A 14,707-nucleotide genomic window follows, 5' to 3' on the forward strand; every position below is an offset into this window, starting at 1 on the left:
ATAACTTCAATTGTCATATTCATATGACAACTTTTTATAGTACTACTCCCCATCCTTCAGTTCTTAGACTCTTTACATCCTTTTTTTTTTTTTTTTGCAATATTTCCTGGGTCTTGGAGTAGGTGATAAAGACCTTCCATTTGGGGCTCAGTACTCCCTTGATTTTAGCACTTTGGCAAGTTATGAAACTCTGCTTTCACTGTCATCCACTGATAAAAGTAAGTTCTCTGATAAAGGCTTCATAATCCTGTGGGTATAAAGGTAAGTATGTAGAAGGCAGTTTTATTACATGTCCATTAAGCAAAGCATCAGTACTAGATTCTCCCATAGGAAATGGCCTCTGTAGCCATAGACTTTTAGCCAGATTTATATTCAATATCAAGTATGTATTCCCTCCTATGGAGTGGGCTTCAGACTTAGAACGTGTCAGTTCCCCCTACAACTGTTGTGCCTGTGTTGCACCAGTGATCATATCTTGCCTGAAAAGTTAATATTGTGGCATGCAGGGTTCACAGATGATGGCTTAAATTATTGATAACTTTTCTCTTCAACTTAATTTTGACTTCTAATTAACTCTTTACTTGTAAACTCAGTTCCAATTCTGGAATAGTACACTTAACTGGAAAAATATCATATAAAGCAATGTTATGTGTCCAGATCTGCTCAAGAGTTTTCTACAGTTATTTCTTAATCTGAATGTTCAACATTCAATAATAAAGGTAAAATTCCATGGCACATTATTTTACATAGTAGCATAATCCTAACTTCAATAATTTACTCTTCGGATGGTGGTAGAATAATAGTAATAAAGAGTGATAAAGTCATGACGGTTTCAGAACACATGTCAGATAAATTCCTCATTCTTGAACTTGTAACTAGCTGGTAACCAGTTTTCAAGGTAAAATCCAAGTCTTTCCCATCCATGCCCATACTCTAAACCACTGTTTCAATACTGAATACCGTTCAATGTAAGTATAGAAGAGAAATGAATAAAAGTGGTTCAACTCGATTGAAAATGGGCATTAACAGAGCTGTATCCCATCAATCTTCACAGGTTCTAGGTTGAGTCTTTTCTATTTGATGGCCTCGGCACTGTTTCCTGTGCACAGGACTCAATTAAAAATTCCTTTACCTTGTCACACTAGGAAGAAAGCGAGAGTCAAAAAATCTGATGGAATAAAAGGCATACTACCCAAACAAACTTTACTTCTTGCTTACTTCTAATGTCACCAGTTTCCAACTTTCTTTCTTATAAGATATAGGAATTGTGTCTTAGAAAAAACAGCTTCTTCTATAAGAGTCTATCTCAGTAATGTAGCAGGATACAAGATTAACCCCCCAAAAAATCAGTAGCCAAGCCTTCCTTTACACAGATGATAAATGGGCTGAGAAAGAAATCAGAGAAACATCACTTTCACAATAGCCACAAATAACATAAAATATCTCGGAGTAACTTGAACCAAACAAGAACTTTAAATCTTTGAAAAAAGAAATTGAAGAAGACACCAGAAAATGGAAGGATAGGTAGAATTAACATAGGAAAAATAGCAATCTTACCAAAAGCAATCTACAGATTCAATGCAATGCGCTTCAAAATTCCAGCAAAATTCTTCACAGACCTTGAAAGAACAATACTCAACTTCATATGGAAAAACAAAAAATCCAGGATAGCCAAAACAATCTTGTACAATAAAGGAACTTCTGGAGATATCACAATCCCTGACTTCAAGCTCTACTACAGAGCTACAGTACTGAAAACAGTCTGGCATTGGCATAAAAACAGACAGGAGGACCAGTGGAACCAAATTGAAGACCTGGATATTAATCCACACACCTTCGAACACCTGATTTTTGACAAAGAAACAAAAAATATAAAATGGAAAAAAGAAAGCATCTTCAACAAATGGTGCTGGCATAACTGGATATCAACATGTAGAAAATAGATCCATATCTATCCCCATGCACAAAACTCAAGTCCAAATGGATCAAACACCTCAACATAAAACCAACCACATTGACCCTCATAGAAGAGAAAGTGGGAAGCACCCTTGAATGTATTGACATAAGAGACCACTTCCTAAATATAACCCTAGCAGCACAGACACTGAGAGAAACTATTAATAAATGGGATCTCCTGAAACTGAGAAGCTTCTGTAAAGCAAAGGACATGGTCAACAAGACAAAATGGCAGGCTACAGAATGGGGAAAGATTTTCACCAACCCCACATTGGACAGAGGACTGATCTCCAAAATATACAAAGAACTCAAGAAATTGGTCATCAAAAGAACAAATAATACTATTAAAAATGGGGTACAAACCTCTCAACAGATGAATCTAAAATGGCTGAAAGATACTTAAGGAAATGCTCAACATCCTTAGTCATCAGAGAAATGCAAATCAAAACAACTCTGAGATTCCATATTATACCTGTAAGAATGGCCAAGGTCAAAGATACAGATGACGGCTTATGTTGGAGAGGATGTGGGATAAAGGGAACACTCCTGCATTGCTTGTGGGAATGCAAGCTGGTACAGCCACTTTGGCAATTTCTCAGAAAATTAGGAAACAACCTTGCTCAAGACCCACTGATACCACTTTTGGGTATATATCCAAAGGATGTTCAATCATACCACAAGAACATGTGCCTAAACTATGTTCATAGCAGCATTGTTTGTTATAGTCAGAACCTGGAAACAACTTAAATTCCCCTCGACTGAAGAACTGATATGGAAAATGTGGTACATTTATACAATGAAGTACTACACAGCAGAAAAAAATGACATCTTGAATTTTGCTGGCAAATGGATGGATTTAGAAAACATCATTTTGAGTGAGGTAACCTAGACCAAAAAATACAAATATAATATGTATTCCCTCATAAGTGGCTTTTAGACATAAAGGAAAGAAAAAACAGCCTACAATTCATAATCCCAGAGAACCCAGACAATAATGAGGACCCTAAGAGAGACGTACATGGATCTAAACTATACTGGAATTAGAAAAAGACAAGACCTCCTGAGTAAATTGGCAGCATGGGGATCATAGGAGAGGGGAGAAGGGGAAAAGGGAAGAAGAGAGGGGAGCAGAGAAAAGTATATAGCTCAATAAAAACAATTTTAAAAGAGTCTATCTCAATGAAACAATGCAGAAACAGGACAGGGGTGGCATAAGAATATTGTCTTTCCCAGCAGAAAAATTGCTAACAATGAAAGACTATTAGAATGGTATATGTTTTCCAATAATGTAGTGACTGAATATAGTGCACCTATATCCTGGCATATTGTGCAAGTATAATAAGCAAGAACTTCCTCTCTCTACTACAATGTAGTAACCTCAGGATGCATTGAGATATGAAAAAATAAGGTATGGAAAAACATGTTGAGCTATTATTGTCCAACAGAATAGATAAGCTGTTGTGGGAGTAACTTCCGCTGCCTCAACCAACAATCACTGAAGCAGGAGCCCACAGTACAGTGGGGAGCGACTTCCGCTCCGTCAGCCAATAGCTGCTGAAATACCAGCCCATTGGGGCGTGGTATATTTCTCTTTTAAAAAGAGAAGCAGTTCCGGATAAGGCTCTCTTGGTTCCGGCTCTTGGTTCCGGTGCTCGGTCTCGGCTGCTGCTCCCGGCTCCTGCTCCAGCAACTAGGCTCCCTTCCTGACGGTTTATGGTGTATGTAAGTTTTACCCCCGCCAAATAAATAACCCCTTAAAACATAACTGGTGTGGGATTGATTCGCTAATAATAAGCATTAACCATATGTGGCCTACATTTAGATATAATTAAAACTTTAGTTCTGGGCCTTGCCTTGTAGTCATATGATGACTATCTTAAATGTCACCATAGAACCTTCATTCAGCAACTGATGGAACAGAGGCAGAGACCCTAAGTGAAGCACTGGGCTGAGCTCCCAAAGTTCAGTTGAAGAGTGGGAGGAATGAGAATATGAGCAGAGGTCAAGACCATGATGAGGACACCCACTGAAACAGTTTACCTGAGCTAATGGGAGCTCACAAACTTCAGCCAGACAGGGAAGGAAGCAGCATAGGACCAAACTAGTCTCTCTGAATGTGGATGACAGTTGCATGGTTGGGACAGACTGCATGGTAACTGGCAGTGGCACCATAATTTATCCCTATTGCATGTACTGGCTTTTTGGGAACCCATTTTCTTTGGATGGATGCCTTGCTCAGCCTAGATATAGTAGGGAGGGCCTTGGACCTTCCCCAAAGCAATGTGCCTTTCCCTCTCTGAGGAGTGGATAGAGGTTGGGGGTGGGGAAGTGGAGGCATTGGGAGGAGGGGTGGGAGTGGAAACTGGGATTGGTATGTAAAATAAAAAAAAGACAGTTTGTTTTCTTTTTTAAAAAAAATAAAAGGAATTAAAAACTTTAGTTCTTCAGTTGTACCCAAAACATTTCATATATTCAACATTAACAAGTTGTACTTGTTAATGTTGAACAACATTAACAAGTAAGTACTTTCTGGACAAGATAGATACAGAAGACTTTCATCTCTATGGAAATGTTATTAATATTCACTTATTTATAACATGACAATTTCACCCTTACTGAATGAGAGAAAAGTGGCATTTTAATTGTATATATTTTAAAGTTGGAAAGTTAGCACAATAATTCAGAAATGCTACCAGTAATAAGGTGGAGGACCCTCTCTGTATGTAAGCTAATCACGCATAACCATCCTAATTTATTTTCTACTGCTGTGATGAAAAGATCCTGCCAAAAAACATTTAAGGGATAAAAAAAGTGTTTATCTGGCTCACAATTCCAGGTTACCATCCGTTATTTTAGGGGAAGTCAAGGCAGCAGAAACTCAAAGCAGCTAATCAAATTTCATCCATAGTTAAGAGCACTCTTATATAACCCAGATTCTAAATAATCAAGATAACCCCCCCACAGATATGCCTGAAGGCTAATATAATCTAGACAATCCCACATTGAGACCCCTAGGTGATTTTAGATTATGTCAAATTGGCACCAAATCTAACCACCACCCTCTCTTTAAAACATAACACACCTTTTCTAGATCCATTTAGTGAGAATGAGGGTGAGCTACCAATGCACTCATAGTAAGAAACTGATGTAGGAGGGTTATCTGTCTATGTGTTACTTTCATTGGTTAATAAAGAAACTGCCTTGGATTTTTGATAGGCTAGAATTTAGATAGGTGGAGTAGACCAAACAGAATGCTGGGAAGAAGGCAATGAGGCAGACGCCATGCTTCTCTTACCCAAGACAGACAGTGGTTAGAATCTTCCTGGCAAGCCACCACCTCATGGTGCTACACAGATTATTAGAAATGGGTTAATCAAGATGTGTGAGTTAGCCAATAAGAGGCTAGAACTAATGGGCCAGATAGTGTTTAAATGAATACTATCTGTGTGTTGTTATTTCGGGTGTAAAGCTAGCCGTTCGGGAGCCGGGTGGGACGAAAAGCAGGCCTGCTTGCCTCATCACTACAGGAATCTCTAATCTCTAGTCTGAGCAGTGTAAAAACATTTCTCCCTAAAAGGAAATTCACTTTTGAGAAATGGTTGACAAAGTACCTATCAGTTAAGCCTACTACAATAAGGCCTCAAAAAGACCAGAAGCTAAGCTAAAGGAATTTTCATATCACAAAGATCAAACAAGTTGAATGTCAAATAAAATGGCTGAAATAAGCAGTGGCGGTAATGGGTGATGGACTGGTCAGGGGAGCAGTTCAGAGGTCACAGGCCACCAGCTCTGAGCAGACCATGAAGACAAGGGCCTTTTTGCTACAGGGTTTCATCCAGGATCAAGTTGGGAGGATGGCCAGGGAGACACTTGAGCTGACCTTGGAGCAGACACCCCAGAATGTGCCCACCAAGAAGCTGAGTGACAGTCTCAGTTGAATTGGAAATGAGCTGGACAGCAACATGGAGCTGCAGAGGATGATTGCTTCCATGGATACAGACCTCCCCACCCCCACCACACACACACACACACACACACACACACACACACACACACACACACACACACGTCTTCTTCTGTGTGGCTACTGACATGTTTGCTGATGGCCACTTCAGGTTGCTGCCCTTTTCTACTTTGCTAGCAAGCTGATGCTCAAAGTCCTGTGTAAAGGGTCCAAGCTACTCAGAACCACCATGGGCTGGCACTGGACTTCCTCCTCCTAGAGCGGCTTTTGTCTGGATCCAAGACCAGGGTGACTGGAATGGTGTCCTCTTGTACTTCAGTCCCCCACATGGCTGATGGTGGCAATTTTTGCATCTGGAATTCTCAATGCCTCACTCAACATCTGGAAGAAGATAGGTTGAGGTCGTCCACTGCCTTGCACTGTGTCTTTTCTTTATACATTGTGATATTTTTTTTCTGGGATGAATGGGGAGAGGGGATAGACATTTTTCTTATTTTTGTAATTATTGGGAGGGCTGGGAATTGTGGCCTGCGGAGGGAACAATAAACCTCAGGTCCGCTTTGAAATAAATAACTAAAATACATTTAATATAGCCATTGTAGAAATGGCATAAACCAATAAAGACAATAAGAAATGAACTAATTTAAGTTTCTTTCAAGGACTTGTGGAAGGAAATTAATTCACTGTTTTTTTTAAAAAATGAAAACATTGCAAATGAATTTAGCATTCATGCTAGTCTTCCCATGCTAAAACATTTTGTTATTACCAATGACTAGAGGAATTTATAGTAGAAGTTCAGCTAATGAGTAAATATAAATTGGAGAATTGGAACATCAAGTATGACAAGTCACAGAGACAGATTTATGTTTACATAGATGTATAGCAATCTAGAAACGTCAAAACAAAAATTATCTTTTGGCTGCTTCCACATAGAACTTTCATTTCTGGATAACATGAGTGTCTGGAGTCTTGACAGCGACCCTTTTATACTGGAACTCTTCCCTTTCTACCAGACAGCTAGAAATCTCTGTAAGATGGGTTTGGTTCAAAGTGCCCCCCCACCCACCGCCTCCATTTCTAGTCACTGGTGTTCATGCTGCAGTTTACAACTCTGTCACAAGATGGCGCTAATAAACCCATTATCAGGGAAAAATACTGCCCTGTTTTAACTCTACATGACTTTGGAAGCAGGAGGACTATTTGTTTGCCAGGGTGAAAAAGAACCAGGGAGAAGTGGGCAAGAGAAGAGGGGAAGAGTGGTAAACAGTTGGATATAAGCAACGTACAACAATACATAAGTATATCAACTAAATTCATTATTTTGTGTTTAAAAGAATAATTGAAAAAATAAAGCAATATGTTGTACGTGCTTGTATGTCATACAAGGAGAAAAATACTTCAATTATGACCTAACATAACTTTACATAGAGAATAATTCTAGCACTGTTCAAAAAATACCTTTAATGTGTGTAAACTCATTTCAGCAATCCATGGCATGAAATATCAGGTAGCTCCATCTTCCCTTGGCAGTAACATGTAGGAAGGTATTCTTCAGTGCAGTGCGGGTAGGAGGTGATGGAGAAAGGATGGGGGTATCAAACATGAGGTCTTGGTAGCTGTGTCCATATTGTCCCAGAGAGGGGTTGAGTGAGAGGGGAGAGAAGGCAGCCTGAGAAGCCTGTACAGACAGGAGTAACCATTGTGTGGTGATTTTCTTTTCCTCTGGTCATAGAAAGATGCCATCTTCGACTTTGTCTCGGTAGCCATGGCAACCAGAGCAGAACAATACATTGCTAGCCAGTCTTTTGGTGATGGTAATGCAGCTATTGGCATTCCCTAGGGAGGGTCTGGAGATCCTGGGCTGGGATTCTAGGTATAATCCCCCTCCTAGTTGCAAGCTATCTTACAAGATACGAGAGTATTTAAGATAAATAAAAGGCTGATTTAGAGCAGTTTTATGATGTGGCTTCCATGAGGTCACCATTCCCAACCGGGTGGGATTTTGCTTTGAAAGTAACCCTTAACCTGTGCATTGTAAGAAAGTCTAGTGCTCTCATTGGTCTCATTAAGCTTTCCTTTGGTGAAGCTGTTCTTCAGATCCTCATACCTAGGTTCCCAGGTAGTCCTTGCTACTGCAGGAAAGCCTCTGGCTCCGATAGCAAAGTGCATTATCAATTATTTCTAAGAAAATGTCAAGTGGACACTGAGGTCAACTTGGAGGGGTTTCTGCTGGGCAAATCTGAAACAATTTGTGGATCAAAACATACAATGATAATAATGGGATTACTCTTTAAAAATGGGAGTTTGGGTCATATTAATAAATTCATTAATAAGTATATTTTAAATAAGAGAAAAGTGAAAACATTACCCTAATTGTTCTAGAAGGGTTAGCAGTGTGGGAAATGCAAGTTTGACAGCTGTTTTAATAATAAGTGATTCAGGTAAGAAGCCTAAATGGAGGCTCTAGTCTATCTGCGCCATAACTCACAGCACAGCAGTCCTTGTGTTACCATGGTAACCATGCCACCCAGAAGAGATGAGAAAAACAACCACTCACCATCCTAATCTTGTTTTTAGTATGAGTTAGGAAGCCATACAAACTGGCATGATGCACAATAATTAATCTCATGTATTCCTATATCCATCCCCCTTACACAGAAAACACAGCTGGAAGCTTCAGTAATACATATATTAATGTGTACATAAAACCCCAGATGTTAATCCCCCCTCCCTTGCCGTTTTCTCTCCTTCTCCCTCCCTTCTTTTCTTTCTCTCTTCCTCTCCCCCTCTCCAAGATCCCAGAATTCATAAAGACAAATTGCTGACGGGTAAAAAAGAAACACCATATAATCAATACATTGAATTTTGAAAGTATTTATTTTTAAAATTTAAAAATTCTTTTAGAAACTATTTTTTTCAGAGCTATACAGATGGCTCTGCAATTAATTGCAAATAATGCTCTTGCAGAGGACCTAAGTTTGATTTCTAGCATCCAAATCAGGTGGCTAACAACTGCCTCTGACTCCAGCTCCGGGGGAGGAGGGGCGGGGGTCGATGCTTCTAGCTTCTGTGTGCACCTGCACTCATATGCACACACATAATTAAGCATTAATTGTTTAAAAACAACTCTTTTTTCAGAGACAATCTATTGGATTGACTCTGACATTTTTCTTCTTTAATTACCATATATTGCCAAGAATCTAAAAGGCAAAAACAAAGCACAAGCAACTGCATTTATTAATTACCTTTTCATCGGCAAGTACCTTGAGATTTTAACCGTAGGTGTTCTTCATTACTGCTGTCAAGCATTTGGCTGTTGAAATTAAATTAAAGGAAAATAAATCACAACTATAACCTAAAACTTACTAGGATAAGGATGTAGCCGAGAGATAAAGCACCCTGGATTTGATCCGCAGGACCAGAAAAAAATACTGTTATTTACAATAGCACCAGAAAGTAGGAAATGGTTAGCAGTATTCTGCCCACTGACATCTACATATCGCTAAACATTACAAAATCGAAAGTAGACATTTAGTAGAAGATAGCATATCTGTGAGATGCAAAAAAGCATTGTTAGGTTATCATTTCTCCTCCAGCCGTTATACGGATATAACGTAACTGCCACAAAAATACTAACAGACATTTTCTTAAAAAAATAAATCAACAGTTTAATTCTCAAATTTGTATGCAAATGCCTATACTATAAAATAAATTTGAAAAAGATCAAGTCAGAGGAACAACACTGTCTGATTTCAGAAATCTTTATAAACATGACACACTCCAAAAATTAATTCTGGCTTCAAAGTGATAAAGTAGTTCAGAGGCAAAGAATAAGGAAGTGAAAAACAAACAGACAATACATATTCAACCATTAATTTTTGGAAAATGGTGCAGGTAAATTAATAGAGAACAGGCAGGATAGTCTTTTCAGCAAATGACGTTGTAATAGCTGGATATTCATATTCCCAAATGCAATCTGAGACTTATATATTATTCCATATACAGAAGTCAACACAATATAGATCATAGATTTTTAACATAACAATAAAAAATGGGACTGAAAAGAGTTACTCATTGGGTACTAGCCATCCCAGCATCCACATAAAATAAAACCCGCTTTGCTCAACACAGAGCAGCAATCCCAGTGCTATGGACTAAGGCAGAAGGTCCACTGGTGCTTGCTGGCTGCCAGCAGCTTAGGTACAGGCTTAGTGAGAGAACACGCTTCAAAAAGTCTAAGGCAAAGGGTTTAGAGAGCAAGGTACCTGATGTCTTCTGACCTCTCTTACAGGCCTCGGTGTGCACAGTCACACACATACACACAAGCACATGTACTACACACATAGATGCCCCTCTCACACACACACATACAAACCAAAACAAAAATTTAAAACTGAAAATCCATTTTAAGACAGTTTTTTTAACCCTCAAAGCTATATAAAATCCAGCAGAAAATACAGTAGCAAATCCTCTTCCTCTTGGACTGGGTAAAAATTTCACAAATAAGACATCAAAACAACAATTTACATGTAAACAAAGTAAAAATTTCCCCAACACTGAGAACTTTGACTCTTCCAAATAGACAGCCGAACAAGTGAGAAGGCGTATTTGCAGCTAGGATAAGATGTTTGAACATCATATCGATGCTAGAGGATTTGTATTTAGAGTATAGAATGTTGGCCCAAACAATAAAAAATGTACATTTCCCTAAGAAATTAGAGGAAATATTTAAATACAGACTCTGTAAAAGATACAATTATGTGAAACAAAATAACCACTTGGAAAGAAATAGCGCACCACTGATCACTGAAAAAACGCTCAAAAAGACAAGCTGCAATGATGTTACTACATTCTAGGAGTACATCCAAAATTTAAAAGACTGAATGTAAATGAGCATTGGCCAGTTTGTTAAGGATGAAATTCTACACTGTTGATGGGAATAAAAATGTGCAATGTTTTGTGATAAGTTTGACACTTAGTTGCAATGTCAATCCCCATGATGACCCAGCTCTTGAACTCCTGAAATAAACACCCCAGGGGAAATAAAGTATGTCAGTGGCAGAAGTACAGAGATTGGAATAAGCTCTGGGAATATTGCCATATGAAAGAATCCAGTTAACAGAGAAAGCGTAGAAGCCCCTAGCTTCTTGCAAGTTAACAAACCTGAGCTTCTTGTAAGTAACAAACAAGCATGCAAATAGTTTATCACATGCAAATGAGGGAGAGCTGAGCACTAGCTAAGCAAACACTCTATGCCTTGTGGCCCAGCGGCTTTCAAACACATGCTTTTTCCCCGGCTCTAGCCCATTACCACTCCCAGGACTGCTTTCCCTTTCTTAAAGTACCGCCTCAGAGGCTGGAGAAATGGCTCAGTGGTTAATAGCACTTGCTTAACATGTAAAGACCAGAGTTCGATTCCCTGCATTCAGACCAGATGGGTCACAACTGCCTGAAACTCCAGTTCCAGGCTATCATGTTATCTTCTGTCTTCCAAGGGCACATACAGACAAGCACACCCCCCCCGCACACACACATGCATAAAATAAAAGTAAATATACTATTTTTGTCTCAATTTCTAACTATGATCTGGTCCAATTTCTTTCCATGGGACACAAGAACCTGAACAATGGAATATAAGAACCTGTGCACTTCAACAGGTATCCAGTGGGTTTCCTGGGACTCAGATTTGGCATCTATAACATTTCCATGAAAATACTTATTCATTAATGTTCATAAAAGCATTGCTTACAAAATCCTAAAACTGGAGACAAGTTAGATGTCTATTAACAAATCAGTAGCACCATTTGTGATCTAGTTATGCACTAGACCACCATTCAGTATCCATGTATTAGAATGCTAGTTTAAGAGAATGCCATGACTCAGTGGGCAAGAGCACTTTCTGAAGCCCTGAGTTCAAACTCTGAGACTCACAAAATGGAAGGAGAGAGTTGAGTTCCACAACTCGTCCACTGACTTCCTACACGTGTAGCATGGCACAAGTGGGTACTCGTACTCATACCTGCACACGTGTGCATGCACATGTGTGCACACATATACACAATTACAAATTTGTCTGAGAACATGGCAGTGGGAAAGGTGGAAGACAAGGTGCCATGAAACTGAAAACGTTGAGTACTGGAAAACCGTAATAATAACTAGGTCGATCTGGTTATTTTATGGGACGTAGCTGGGTATGCTTAACATTGACAAACTGAAAGCTAATCATTATTTTCAAAAATGCTGTGTTCCAGTTAAACCCATCAAAGATAGCCTCGTAGGCACCAAAATGTATTGGTATTGCATTAAGGAAATAAAGCTCGGCACTTCCCCTGGGGTTAATTTGACCAAGTGAGAGTTCGGTTTGAGTTCTCCACTTCTCTCCCCATGTCGTCTCTCTCTAGCTTACTGTCTCTGGCTTGTTTGTAATCTGTCTGCTGTGTGTCTAGTTATGCTTGCCTGATGTCTGACTATCCTTACAAAAGGCTTCACTCTACAATTATTGAATAGCAGAGAAAGCATCACACAGGGAAATATCGATAGACACTTTATACAAATCTTTAACAAAGTTTTACAAGAACTCAAGTCACTGACTCCAGCTGGCCCAGTAAGGAAACCAATGCTGTTAAGCAATATCTATGTGTTACATTTAATATTTATATCAGATATTTATTTCATAAGGTCACTTTTGCTGTGTTTGCTATTTCCAGTAAATGATTATCATAACATGCAGACATGCATTTGCTCACTGGGTCAGAGGCAAGGGATAATATGTATCTTAAAATTAAAGTTATACATTAGCTTATGTCGCAAAAGTTGATCACATGGGAATTCAAGTAAGGTTTGTTGCTCCACTGTTCACTTAAAGGCGGGCTAAGAAAACAGGCAGTGTACACAGTAGGACAGTAGGCTGTGCTAAGTGACCTCAAGGTGTATCATTAACATTGCTATGAGGTCCAGTTCAAGTCTCTTAAAATAGGAGGTATTTTTTATAAAAGTGTATCATCACAATTGTAAATTTTTGGCATATATTCATTGTACATAATGTTGGGTTTTATAAGGATAATTCCTTAAATTTCATAATACACTTTGTATTCCCCCTCCCCCTCCATAAATACTCTCCCTACTCTCCATTCCTCCGTTCACTGGAGTCTTTCTCTAGCTTCTTTTCTAATTTCATATAATTTCATATTACACACACACACACACACACACAGAGAGAGAGAGAGAGAGAGAGAGAGAGAGAGAGAGAGAGAGTTTTATGTATCTATATAAAATCTAAGATCCACAAATGAGAGAAAAAATGACACTCGTCATTCTGAATTTGGCCTATTTGCTTAATATAAGGATCTCCAGTCACATCTATTTTACAGCAAATATGATTTCATTGTTTGGTGACTGAATAAAAATACATCTGCATATGTACCATGCTTTACCTATAAATCTGTTGATGTATATCTAGAATCATTTCGTATCTTGGATACTGTGAATGGTGCTGTAATAAGCATGGGTGTATCTCTGTGGCATGGTGACTTAAGGTTCCTTGGGTATAGAACATGAAGTGGTAGAACCATATCACAGAGTAGCTCTATTTTCTTTGTGTAATCTCTATTCCTATTTTCTTGGTGGTTGGACTTATTTATATTCATAGCAGCAGTGGGTAATTGTTGCTGTTCCTCACATCCTCGCCACTACTATTTTGTAATTTGTTTTCTTAATGATAACCCTTCAGACGGGGATGAGACTGAGTCTCAAAGTAGTTTCAGTAGACATTTCCTAATGGCTAAGGATGGCAAGCATTTTTTCCATATTTATTGGCCTTTTGTCATTTACTTTTTAAGAACTATTTATTTATTAGCCCATTTACTAGTTGGACTATTTTGTTCTTTGTTATTTAGGAACATTTTATAGTTCTTTATGCATTCTAGGTACCAATTCTCTGTCATATGTATACTGGTAAAGATTTTCTCCCATCCTGTAGGCTGTCTTTTCGTTTGACTGTTTCACTTGTTGTTCAGAAACCTTTAATTTCTTGCAGTTCCTTGTTGATTCTTGGACCTAGGGAATGCTGAATTCTTTTTTTATTTAAGACATGCATTTATTCCAGCATGTTATTTCCCTACAACCATATAGTGGGTACTGCTAATTACCAGCCTCTCCTCATGAGTCCTACTATAACAATTACTACCCTCCATTCAGGACTGTGGAGGTTATGGCAAATAACCATAAATGCCATAACCAGCAGAATAATGATCTGCATGTGGCATGAAAGAAATCTGGTTCAACACAATTTAGTAGCTGTGTTGGTTCAAACTTGTAAAGTCTGACACAGGGTGGTTTATTTTGGGCATATTTGAACACAGCACAATTTGGAAGGAAGTTTTCTGGTGTAACACAGTACCCTGTGCACAATGAGGCATATTTACTTCTCAAAGTGCATGGGACTTCTTCCACGAAGGTGGGTTCTACAGATAGGCTCCATGTGTTATCTTAAGGGCCTGGGGGCGGGGGAAGATCTGGTGTGGTCTCAGTAGTACAGATATCACACAAGTCACCTAGACTATTAGCCATGTCTGGTTCTACTTGTGGGTGCCTGGGGTCACCCCTGGCCATACATATAGTACAGAGTTTATCGAAACCTATTAGCCACCTCCAGTCCTACTTGTGGGTGCCTGGGGTCACCCCTGGCCATACATATAGTACAGAGTTTATCGAAACCTATTAGCCACCTCCAGTCCTGCTTCTGGCAGCATGGGAGAGCTAGGTATGGACTGACCCTACAGATAGCAC

General features: G+C 39.0%; 1 pseudogene; it reads left to right on the forward strand.

Moving 5' to 3' along the window:
* The first annotated feature begins 5,700 nt into the window (after positions 1-5,700).
* LOC125396415 (apoptosis regulator BAX-like) lies at positions 5,701-6,320 on the forward strand (annotated as a pseudogene).
* The last annotated feature ends 8,387 nt before the right edge of the window (positions 6,321-14,707 follow it).

This window comes from Myodes glareolus, chromosome X (genome assembly GCF_982192425.1).
Source record: "Myodes glareolus chromosome X, mMyoGla1.1, whole genome shotgun sequence".
Taxonomy (NCBI): domain Eukaryota; kingdom Metazoa; phylum Chordata; class Mammalia; order Rodentia; family Cricetidae; genus Myodes; species Myodes glareolus.